This window comes from Penaeus monodon, chromosome 7 (genome assembly GCF_015228065.2).
Source record: "Penaeus monodon isolate SGIC_2016 chromosome 7, NSTDA_Pmon_1, whole genome shotgun sequence".
NCBI classification, from domain to species: domain Eukaryota; kingdom Metazoa; phylum Arthropoda; class Malacostraca; order Decapoda; family Penaeidae; genus Penaeus; species Penaeus monodon.
Window position 1 is genome coordinate 11,059,596 of NC_051392.1, and position 12,500 is coordinate 11,072,095.

The window sequence follows — 12,500 nt, forward strand, 5'->3', positions numbered from 1 at the left end:
CGAGCGACGGCTGAATGTATTTCCACACACCGCGTTGTCAGTGTGTTGATGGCGCACAGAGCCGTTTAGAGCATTCACTCTATTTTGAGGGTTTTGAAGTTTTGTGATTAAAGATTACCGTGTTGGTGTTAAAGATGCAGCATTTTGAAAATAAGTTGTATCGTTACACATCACATATTTGCTCACATTTTATTTAATACTTCTTATGTAATTTGGTAACGCATTTTTTTATTTGATATTCATTTCTCTTTCCAGGTAAGTGTGACGCGAGTGAGGCGAAGTCAGTGTGATTAAAAGTGTGAAGAGAGGTAAGGTGATAGGGAGAAGTAGAAGAGAGGCAAATAGGCTGCGAGTAGGGATTGGGCAGAGGGGGGATGCGAATGGGGGAATAACTTGAAAGAGGAATAGATTGGGATGAAGGGAGGCTGGGGGATGGGGTGAAGTGGGATAGAGCGGGGGAAGGAATAGAGAGATTAAATTTTTTCAGAGAGAGAGAGAGAGAGAGAGAGAGAGAGAGAGAGAGAGAGAGAGAGAGAGAGAGAAAGAAATAGGCTGTGTAGAGTCGGTGCGAGCGGATGGGGGTGGGGGTGGAGAGGGGTTAGAAAGACGCTGGAATTTTAACTGGTATTTATTTCTACGTCAAGTGAATTACATAGATAAACAAAACAAACAAACAAACAAACAAACAAAAAGTAATTCTTTCAAGCATTACCCCCTTCTCGAAGTTTTCATTTCGGTCGGGACCTCGATATCGTCATTTACACGGACCAGCTAGCAACGGTCTGAGGCGCGGCGGTGAAGAACTGTGCTCAGGGCCGCGTCTCGCCTCCATTTGTCACTCGAGGCGGAAGGAAGGAAGATGCAGTTGCCGGCAAGGACGAGATCAGGACGTGGTTTAGCTCTCCCGCCCCGACGCCTCGCTTCTGCACTCTTGCTTCTCGCTTGTGCACTCTTGCCTCTTTTTGTTGGGTTTCTTTTCGTGTTGTCTCTTTCTCTCTCTCTCTCTCTCTCTCTCTCTCTCTCTCTCTCTCTCTCTCTCTCTCTCTCTCTCTCTCTCTCTCTCTCTCTCTCTCTCTCTCTCTCTCTCTCTCTCTCTCTCTCTATCTCTCTCTATTTCTCTCTCTCCCTCCCCCCCCTCTCTCTCTCCCCTTCTCGCTTTCCCTCTCTCTCTCTCCCTCTCTCTCCCCCTCTCGCTTTCCTTCTCTCTTTCCTTCTCTTGCTCTCTCACACACTCCCCTTTCGTTCAGTCTTCCCTCTTCCTCCCCACTCTCTGCTTCCCAAATGCCAGGTACAGTATCGTAATATGTAATTACACCTGTTTTCTGTCTTTTATCTCCCCGCCCTCTCGCCTTCACCTCTCTTTCTCTCTGTCTGTGTCTCGTTTTCTCACGCATTTCATCTTATCTCATCTCATCTCATCTCATCTCATCTCATCCTACCCTCTCCCGCCCCCTTCTCTCCATCCTCCTTTCATTCTCCTCTCTCTCTCTCTCTCTCTCTCTCTCTCTCTCTCTCTCTCTCTCTCTCTCTCTCTCTCTCTCTCTCTCTCTCTCTCTCTCTCTCTCTCTCTCCCCCCCCTCTCTCTCTCTCTCTCTCTCTCTCTCTCTCTCTCTCTCTCTCTCTCTCTCCCTCTCTCCCTCTTTCCCTTCCAGTTACAGTACCGTAATATGTAATTACACATTTTCTTCCTGGATCTGTCTTTTTCTCGTCACCCTCTCTCTGTCTTTCACCCTCCTCTCTCTCCTCTGTCCTCTCTCCTCTCTCTCTCACCTCTGCCTCTAATTCTTCTCCTTCTCCTCCTCCTCCTCCTTCTCCTCCTCCTTCTCCTCCTTCTCCTCCTCCTCCTTCTCCTTCTCCTTCTCCTTTTCCTTTTCCTTTTCCTTTTCCTTTTCCTTTTCCTTCTCCTCCTCCTCCTCCTCCTCCTCCTCCTCCTCCTCCTCCTCCTCCTCCTCCTCCTCCTCCTCCTCCTCCTCCTCCTCCTCCTCCTCCTCCTCCTCCTCCTCCTCCTCCTCCTCCCTCCCCTCCTACCTCCCTCTCATTCTGTCTCATTCTCACATTCTCCCAGTCTCTCCTTTCCTTCTTCCCTCCTTCTCTTTAACCTAGTACTTAATTACGCTGTCTTTCATTCTTTTATTCTGCCTTGCGCCCCCCCCCCCCCTTTCTTGCTCCTCTTGTGCTCCTCCCCCCCTCCTCACCCTCCACCCCCTCTCCTTCCATTATATCTCTTTCCCCTCTCCATCTCTGCCTATTTTTTCCTCGCTAACAAAGGAATAAATCGCCCACTAAGGTATTTTTCTCGCCATCCCCCTCTCTTGGTCGTCGTTTCTACTAACCGTAATGTTGTTAGGCTTGGGTTTATAATCAATTGTAGGCTTAGTAAACCCGATGGAGGACTGCGATTGTCAGTTTAATGCCCGGCTTTATTAAGGGGGTGGGGAGTGGGGTAAGGCTTGAGGATCTGTTGTGCGCTGTAAAAGAGACAGAGGAAGAAAGAGGGAGACATAGAATCAGGGACAGAAACAATACGAGACAGAGGTAGAAGCAGAGACAGATGTAGAGGGAGACATGTAAGTAGAAACGGCAATGTACGACACAAGGGCAGAAGCGAACTTGCAGATACAGGATGGAGAAAGGGGACAACGCAAAGGCATGGACAAACACAGAGACAGAGACAAAGTCAGAGGCAGAGGCAGAAGCACAGACACAGGTAGTGACACAGACAGTGGCAGAATTGGACCCAAGGAAGAGAATAGTCGAGAACAGAAAAAAATCTGAAGCAAATATAGTGGAAAGATAAGAACAGAGACTTGAATTTTAGGCTTAGGGATAAAAGTAGGAAGGGTAAAGGGACAGGGTCACAGGCAGAGGCAGAAGCAGGGGCAGGGGCAGGGACAGGGGCAGGGGCGCGATCACGGACAGGCCAGGGCTCAAAAGGCATGGACAGGGGTGGGGTCTGTATGGGTAACATTGTGAGTAAATCCCTCGTGGTTCGTCCAATCTTCCTCTCTTTCCAAGTAGGCATTTTTTAATATTTCTCTTTTCCCCTCCACTCTTCTCTTCTCCTCTCCCCCCTCCACCATTCTTATGCCATCCAATGGTAAATCCCTTCAGATTCCTCTTTGAATCTCCATATTTTCGCCTCTTATCAGAATTTGAGGGTCGTTTCTTTAAGACATCTTGATAGGAGGTCTACGGCCGGGGAAAGGGGGGTGGGGGGTCGATGGCATTTGGACGCACAGGGACGTGGACCATGGCTGCGTCTCTCCTCTTTGATGGGGAGTCTCTCGGGGTTGCGAGATGATGGGTCCGCTGTCATTGAGGGGGGAGTGATACCTGTAATGAGACAAGAGGTACGGAGGTTGGGAGAGAGGACGTTTCCTTGTTTGTATGTGCGAATGCATATGCGCATGCATGCGCTCACGCAACTATACACTTACGCCCACATGTCATGTACACACTTCACTCACTCTCACTTTCACTTTTACTTCCACTCTCATTTTCACTCTGACTCCCACTCTCTCACTCACTCTAACACCCTCTCTTTTTCCCTTTCCCTTTTCTTTCCTTTTCCCTTTCCCTCCCTCCCCTTGTCTGTCTGTCTTTCTCTCCCTCACTCTCCCCCTCCTTCCCCCCTCCCTCTCTCTACCTTTACCTCTACTTTCCTCTCTCTCTCTCTCTCTCTCTCTCTCTCTCTCTCTCTCTCTCTCTCTCTCTCTCTCTCTCCCTCTCTCCCCCTCTCCCTATCCCTCTCTCAATAGCTGTAATTCGGTCGAAAAAAGACTCCATTACAGCGGTTTCCTATTTCATACTCCCCACTCGACCTTGTAATTGAACACTTGAGCGCTAAGAGATTTGTATCTTATTGGTTTTGTTTACATTTGGACAAGTTTATTTACAGTATTTACATTTGGGCAGATTATTTACATTGTTTACAGTGTGGGATTATCTTCCTTTTCCGTGGAGATTATCTGTTGTTTTAGCCTTTCTTCCATCTCGCTGTTTGCCTCAACTATGTTCTGGATTATATTCTGTGAAGTGGTTCAGTTCGGTCCCGTTTGTATATCTCATGGTGCGTTTACTTGTCAGCTGTTTTTTATGATGTAATAATATTTGTGGTTTTATTGTGTATGTTTTTGTTTTGTTTGTTTGTTGTTGTTTTTTCACGAGTCCTGTTTGGTTGATTTTGGTGTTTTTTCTTCGATTTGATTTGATCTTACTACTGGTCCATAATTCTTTTTGTTTGGTTTTGGTTCGTTTTCGTTCAGTTAGGGGTCGATGTTGTCATGTATAGGAGGATTTAAGTTATAATGGAAGGGTTTCATTACTCATGTTAATCTTCCCTTTAGAACAAAAATGTATTTTTTGACCCTGCGTCTCCAAATTTTCAGTTTGGCCCAGTCCTGAACGTTAGGGAACTATTTCTACCTTTTTTATATCACATTAGTCACCCCTAAAACATATGTGAAAGATATCTAAATGTTATTACGAAGAAAATGTGTAGCAGCAACTGGAAGATGAGTAATGATAGTCAGAATTTTTTTGCCATTACATCTTGTACTAACCATTTAATGGTCCTTATGTTCCAAGTCATCAGTATTTCGGCTTATATTCCACTAATTCCAGCTTTTGTGTGGTTTTATAATGTTTTTATCGAGTCACCATCTCTTATTTACGCGGGTCTGGGTCCGGCACCGACTTGGGCTGGCAGTGCCTAGGTAGGCAATCGAGGTGAAGTTCCTTGCCCAAGAGGCGAAGTCCTTGCCCAAGGGAACAACGCGCCGGCCGGTGACTCGAACCCTCGAACTCAGATTGCCGTCGTGCCAGTCTTGAGTCCGATGCTCTAACCACTCGGCCACCGCGGCCATTAATTCATGTTACACAACCTTATAAATAATTCCCATTTCAGCTATTCCTGTATCATCAACTGCAGCTTAATAGTTTCGGTGCAGTGTGCTTTGTTAAATTTCTTTACAAAAAAGTGTTTTACTAAATCCTATCCGCCGTATATAAATAACGTTTGGAATTCTCTAAGAAACTATTATATATGTACGTAAGTTTATGTATGTATATAATCATATAGATATATAAATTCACATATATATATATATATATATATATATATATATATATATATATATATATATATATATATATATATATATATATATATATATAGACAGACAGATAGGTAGATGGATTAAACATTTACAACAACAGAACATGCAAAAATATAAGATGTATATGCAATAAACAAAGCTGACAAGAGAAAATAGTGCTTGTTAATCTGCCCTGTTTCTCCCCTGCGTATTACTGCCCGAAGCAGTGTATTCGGATGATATAAAACCATAATTAGTTATTAAGCTAATTAGATATCACGCTCACTAGCTCTTGTAGTGTCAGGTTGAGTCAGCTGGAAAAGATAATTTTTTAGAAATAAATATATATAATTCTGTGATGAACTTTTTAGGTAAAATCGCGAAAGGTGGATTATTTCCCATTCACTGTTAGAAACATCTGTTGACTCTCGGATTTTTTTTTTATGAACTGTATTGATTGAAGGGAAAATTTATATAGGTTTATTCTGTATGAATTAAGATAAACACCATCTTTCGATCGCCAGTTCTTATAGAAAGGTAAAAAGATAAAATTGAAAGAACATATATATATATAAATATATATATATATATATATATATATATATATATATATATATATATATATATATATATATATATATATATATATATATGTATGTATATGAATGGAAAAAACACTCTTCCGTGCTTATACTATGGAAGAAAAACCCACAATACAAAACTAGATTTCTTGAAAATGAGACTACAGTCTCGAAATCCACCTGGATTCCATCCTCAGACCTAAGGATGGGATAGTTTTCGTATTGCGGCTTTTTCTTCCATATATATATATATATATATATATATATATATATATATATATATATATATATATATATATATATATATATATATATATATGAAAAACAATTCGGATTCCAGACATCGTATGACACAGATTTTAACGTAATGCCAACTAAGGTGTCTTCTAATGATTCTGAGATTTTTGTTTTAATGCAGTTCGATTGAAGAACGAACACACGCATTCTTTTCTTGAACTTTCGTCTCCCTCCCCTTCCTCCTCCTCCTCCTCCTCCTCCTCCTCCTCCTCCTCCTCCCTCCTCCTCCTCCTCCACTTCCTCCTCCTCCTCCTCCTCCTCTTCCTCCTCTTCTCCTCCTTCCTCCTCCTCCTCCTCTTCTCCTCCTTCCTCCTCCTCCTCCTCCTTCTCCTCCTCCTCCTCCTCCTCCTCCTCCTTCACCTCCTCCCTCCCCCTCCTCCTCCTCTCCTCTCCTCCTCCTCCTCCCTCCCTCTCTCCTCTCTCCTCCTCCTCCTCCTCCTCCTCCCTTCCTTGTCTCCTCTTCCCTCCCCCCTCCTCCTCCTCCTCTCCTCCTCTCCTCCTCCTCCTTTCCTCTTCCACTTTCCTCCCTCCTCCTCCCCCCTCCTCCTCTCCCTCCTCCTCCTCCCTCTCCTCCCTTCCTCCTCTCCTCCTCCTCTCCTCCTCCTCCTCTCCACTTCCTCCTCCTCCTCCTCCTCCTCCTCCTTTCTCCTCATTCATCTCCTCTTTCCTCTCTCTCTCTCTCTCTCTCTCTCTCTCTCTCTCTCTCTCTCTCTCTCTCTCCTCTCTCTCTCTCCTCTCTCTCTCTCTCTCTCTCTCTCTCTCTCTCTCTCCTTCGTTTTCCTTATCAGTCTTTGTCCTTTTTACCATCACTTTGTCACGCTGGAAATACAGAATATAACAAAAACAAATCCCGTCTACATTTTCCTAAAATATTAAAACATCTGTATTACATAGAATTCAGAGATTTAAACCAGCAGAGCACCATTGAGCATGTCGCTTTTCTTTCTTCTCTTCGTCCTTTTTCTTTCCCTTTCGTTCCCGATGATTAATGGCACATATCCATTGTGTCTGCTTCGTGACACGGTGTTTTATGTGCGAACATAAATTTTGATATTCATAAGCCATGAATATGTTTCTTCTTTGCCGCGTCTGAGTGTCTGTCGGTTCCGCTAGACGCATAAGAACGTATTTATCTCTCCCCTCCCTCTTCCCTCTTCTCTCCCCCCCTCTCCTCTTCCCCTCCCCTTCCCCCTTCCCTCTTCCCTTCCCCCTCCCTCTTCCTTCTTCCCTTCCCCTTCCCCCCTTTCCCCCCTCAGCTGTTATCCCACGCGAGCGCGAGCGAGTGCAAGCACAAACGCATTTCTCATTGTTTTTGTTTTTTCCTTTTGTAGTATTCTGTCGATATATGTTGTGCATTTTTTTTTCCGAACGACATGAGAAAAAAAAAAGGAATTAGGAACGAATAAGTCTAGAAGAGCTTGAATAGTAGAATACAAGAGGGAGACTTAATATCGTGTTACGGGATCTTTCTCGGTGCCTGTCACCTCGCTCACTAATCCTTGACTCTTTGTGTCAGGAGATGGTCGGGGGGGGGGGGGGGGGTGAGGATAAAGGATTAGGGGAGGAGGTGGGGAAAGGGAAGGCATGGGGATATGACTAACGGAAGGAGATGGGAAAGGGGGAGGAGCATGGGATAAAGTAGGGAAGAGGAGTGTGAGAATTGGGTAAGACGAGGAAATAGGGAAAGAAAGCATGAGAATTAAGGATAAGGGGAGGAAGTGGACAAGGAGGGAACTGCGAATGAGGGGAACGGCTAAGGGAGAGAATTGAGGGGATTTGTAGGGTAGTCATGGGGAATGGGGTACGAAGGAATAAATAGAAGAGAAAGGAAGGGAGGCGTGAAATAAGGGAGGAGAGTACAAAGGAAACGAAAAAGGGGCTAAGGAAAGTTGCAATTAAGGGGAAGGATGAGTGGACGGGAAGAGGTGTGCGAAAGAGGGTGGCAGGAGGAAGATAAAGAAAGAGAAGAAGAAAAAGAAGAGGATGAAGAAAGATTGGCGCGAAGGGGAATGGAATAAAACGATTGGGTAGAGGAAAGAATAAGAGGAGAGTAGAAAGAAAGAAAGAAGGGTCAGAGGAGACTGATAAAGCAGAATAAGTAAGGGGAAAGAAAAGCATATGGAAAGAAACAGAATCAGAGAAAAGGAAGATTGGAAGAGATATTAGATAATAAATGGAGGCAAGAAAGATGGACGAAGAAGAGAGATTTACCCTAAGAATTTTTTCTTAGCATGCGTTATCATAGGTCAGAGGTCACGGGTCACGTTTTACAATGAAGGCAATTTCCGGAGGGTTTTGTGGAAGGGAAGAATAGAGAGAAAGGGAATAAAGGAGAGAGAAGGAGAGGGCGAGGGGAAAAAAAGAAGAGGAAAAGGAAGATGAGGAAAGAGGAGAAAAGGAAAAGGCAAAAGAAGGAGAGTCATGGGAAGAAAGAAGGGAAAGAAAAATAATAACGAAAAACGTGCACAGGAATAAGGAGAGCAAACCGAATGCACGCGAAAGAGAGTAGAAGGAAGAGGGAAAGAGGGATCGAGAGAATGAGTAGGAGGAAGGGGGGGGGCCTCGGCGAGACTGGTGAGGGACGGGGAACGAGCGAGAGACTGAAAGGCGAGGGGAGAGGGTACGGCGAAGGGCAAGGGAAGGGGGTACGGCGAAGGGCAAGGGAAGGGGGTACGGTGAAGGGCAAGGGAAGGGGGTACGGCGAAGGGCAAGGGAAGGGGGTACGGCGAAGGGCAAGGGAAGGGGGTACGGCGAAGGGCAAGGGAAGGGGGTACGGCGAAGGGCAAGGGAAGGGGGTACGGCGAAGGGCAAGGGAAGGGGGTACGGCGAAGGGCAAGGGAAGGGGGTACGGCGAAGGGCAAGCGAAGGGGGTACGGCGAAGGGCAAGCGAAGGGGGTACGGCGAAGGGCAAGCGAAGCGGGTACGGCGAAGGGCAAGGGAAGGGGATACGGCGAAGGGCAAGGGAAGGGGGTACGGCGAAGGGCAAGGGAAGGGGGTACGGCGAAGGGCAAGCGAAGGGGGGGGGACAGCGCTGTGTGTTTCACGGGCACAGGGAAACAGGAATTGACAAGAGCAAGGCGGGAAAATGGGCCGCGGCGAGAGCTTGATGGCTGCCGAGGAGCCATGGGGGGGCGGGGTAAGATGCAAGAAAATAAGATTGATTTACTTTTGAGATTTTTTTTTATGAGGTGAAGGAAGGAAGGAAGGAAGGAAGGAAGGAAGGAAGGGAGGAAGGAGGGGAAGGAGAGAGAGAAGAAGTGGGAGAGGCGGAGGAAAGAGGGGTCAAGTGAGAGAGACCGAGAAACAAGAAGAGAGAAAAAAAGGAGAGACTATATAAAACCGAATGAGAATAAAAGAGACAGGTATGCAGAGAGACCAAAGTGAAGAAAATCACTATTGCCACTATTCTTGTAGTAAAAAAAAAGGGAAAAAAAAGAAGTTATTACGCTTCGTAAGCAGTACCGCCAAAGGGTGATTACACGTCAGGAGAGACGCGCGGAGATGAGGATCCCTGAAGCACAACGTCGTTAGCATCTCACTCTTCTCGGGGGCAGCGGCGCGCGGGAAAAAGGTGGCCCTCCCCCCCCCCCTTACCCTTCAGCTTCCTCTCTCCAGTCTGCTCCCCTCCCCTCTCTCCCCTCCTCCCTTAGACTCCTTCCTCCAGTTCCGGTCTTCCGGTGCCAACAGCCCTCTCCCTTCCGACCCCTCCCTCTATCCCCTTCCAATTGCCCTCATCTTGCAGCTCCCTTCCCCTCAGCTCCCTCCCTCCACCCCCTCCCTCCATCCCCCTCCCACCAGCCCATTTGGAATTTCCCTCCTCTCTGCCCCAATTATTGCTGCTTATTCAATTCCAGTTCAAGAAGCTTAAACAAAAACATAAGTAGGTAAGCCCCCCCCTTTCAGTCCCTTCCCCCCCCCCTCCCCCGAACGCTATCCACGCCCTCACTCGACCCCCCCCCCCTTTCCCCTTCCCCTTACCCGGTTAGTGTTACTTATTTGATTCCAATTCTTGTGGCGGGAGAGATTCCAGAAAAAAAAAGTTAACCACCCTTCATCCTCCCCCCCCCCCATTTCCACCCCTCCTGTACCCTCTCCCATCCCCCTTCCGCTGTTATTATTGCTTGTTTCATTCCAATTCTTGCGGCGGGAGGGACGCGAACCGAAAACAGAAGAGCATCGCCATGCGCGTGCGAGAGGAGCGATTTGCATTTCCTTCTCGGCCAACTCGGATGTTTATTCCTGCGTTTGAGCAAAATCTGACGTTGTTGATGCGAGCTTTTTCTTATTTTAGTGTTTTAAAGGTCTTGCGTGAATGTGGCTGAAAATGCAGGATGAACTGGGAATCTTTTTTGAGAGGATACGAAAGGTGGGTTGAAGTGGAAGGAAGGTGGAAGGTGGAAGGAAGGATACATTATGTGTATGTGTGAACGCAAACACATGGCTGTGTCTACACACACTTGCATGCACACCTGCATAAGCTGCCCTACATACACTTAGACATTTAAACACACACACGCTCAAATAAACGCGCACACACACACATGCACGCACGCACTCATGCACACACACACACGCACACGCACGCACACACACACACGCACGCACGCACACGCACGCACGCACGCACGCACACGCACGCACGCACGCACGCACGCACGCACGCACGCACGCACGCACGCACACACACACACACACACACACACACACACACACACACACACACACACACACACACACACACACACACTCTCTCTCTCTCTCTCTCTCTCTCTCTCTCTCTCTCTCTCTCTCTCTCTCTCTCTCTCTCTCTCTCTCTCTCTCTCACTCACTCGCTCATAAACGCCCACGTTCTCGTTTAAGCATATATATGTACTGTACGCACAGACAATCGTAGACTTTCTGGATACAAATAGCAAGTGCATTAACTATGAAACGCCTCAGTAGACAAACAATATAAAATAAGTGGTATGGACGACGTAATGTGGTAATTAGATTTTTAAAATGTAGAAAGTAATGAATTAATTACATTTCCTGATAGCATTTGCTCCAATTAGTTAGTGTGTTAAATAAAATGCGAGATTACAACAGAGGATATCCCAAATGACTAGCCAATTCAAGGAAAAATATCGCCTAATGTGCAGGATTAGTTTTAAGGCAAACAGCGATGTCAAAGGTTGTACATAAACAGTGAAATGAGACATGACACTGTTATGACATCATTTGAACCTTTTTATGTGATGCTAGTGTAATAAAAAAAAAAAAAACGTGTCTGGTATGCTTTTGCCGTATGTACGCCGCATGAGTATGTATGGTATGTATGCCGCATGAGTATCTTGTAGATAATATACTGGTCGCATAAAACAGTACCTTAATGCGACCCGTTTATTCGATAGGAAAAAAAAAACTATAGAGATGCGGCAGGACAGGGCTAATTACAGTCGCTTTTATGTGCACCTGTTTTAGATATTCATATCCGGTGCTTGAGTATTTGATGATCGATTTCTCTTTCTCTTTTCTCTCCTCTCTCTCTCTCTCTCTCTCTCTCTCTCTCTCATCTCTCTCTCTCTTCTCTCTCTCTCTCTCTCTCTCTCTCTCTCTCTCTCTCTCTCTCTCTATCTCTCTCTCTATCTCTCTCTCCCCTTCTCTCTTCCTCACCCCTTCTCTCTTCCTCACCCCTTCTCTCTTGCTCACCCCTTCTCTCTCCCTTCTTCTTTCTCTCTCCCTCCCTCCATCCCTCCCCCCTCCCCCTTCTCTCATCCTCCCCCTCCCCCTCCCCCTTACCTCATCCTCCCTCCCTCCCCCATACCCCTCCCCCACCCTCCCCTCTCACCCCCATACCCCTCCCCCTCACCCCCATACCCCTCCCCCCTCACCCCCATACCCCTCCCCCACCCTTCCCCTGTCGCTGCTCCCCAGCCCACGTTAGAAGATGGTTAAGTGGTTCCGGGCTCGTGCTGCGTCCTCCTCGTGCGCCCCCGTGAGTGATATCCATGGTCGCGTGCGGGTGAGAGGCGACCACGGTGGCAGCAGCAGCCAAGCATACTGATTGCATACATTGGGTGTCGGTGGCACTGTGATCTTCGCGTGAGTGTGTGTGGGGGGGGGAGGAGATGGTAGAAAGGGAAGAGGGAGATGAGACGGGGAGAATGATGGCTTAGCCGGGGGAAGGGGAAATGAGGTGGAGGGAAAGGCAACTGGGGAAATGAGGTGGAGGGAAAGGCAACTGGGGGAGAATTATTGGGAGGAATAGGAGTGAGAGAGGATTCGGTGAATTTCGTTATTGGTGATTGGAAAGCAGAATACTGACATGAAATGCGTATACATCAGTAGCACCAGCAGGAGTAGTGACAGCATACAGAAACAACAGCAACAAAACAACAATTACTTCAAATAAACTCGGCCGCACACACACACACACACACACACACACACACACACACACACACACACACACACACACACACACACACACACACACACACACACACACACACACACACACACACACACACACACACACACACAG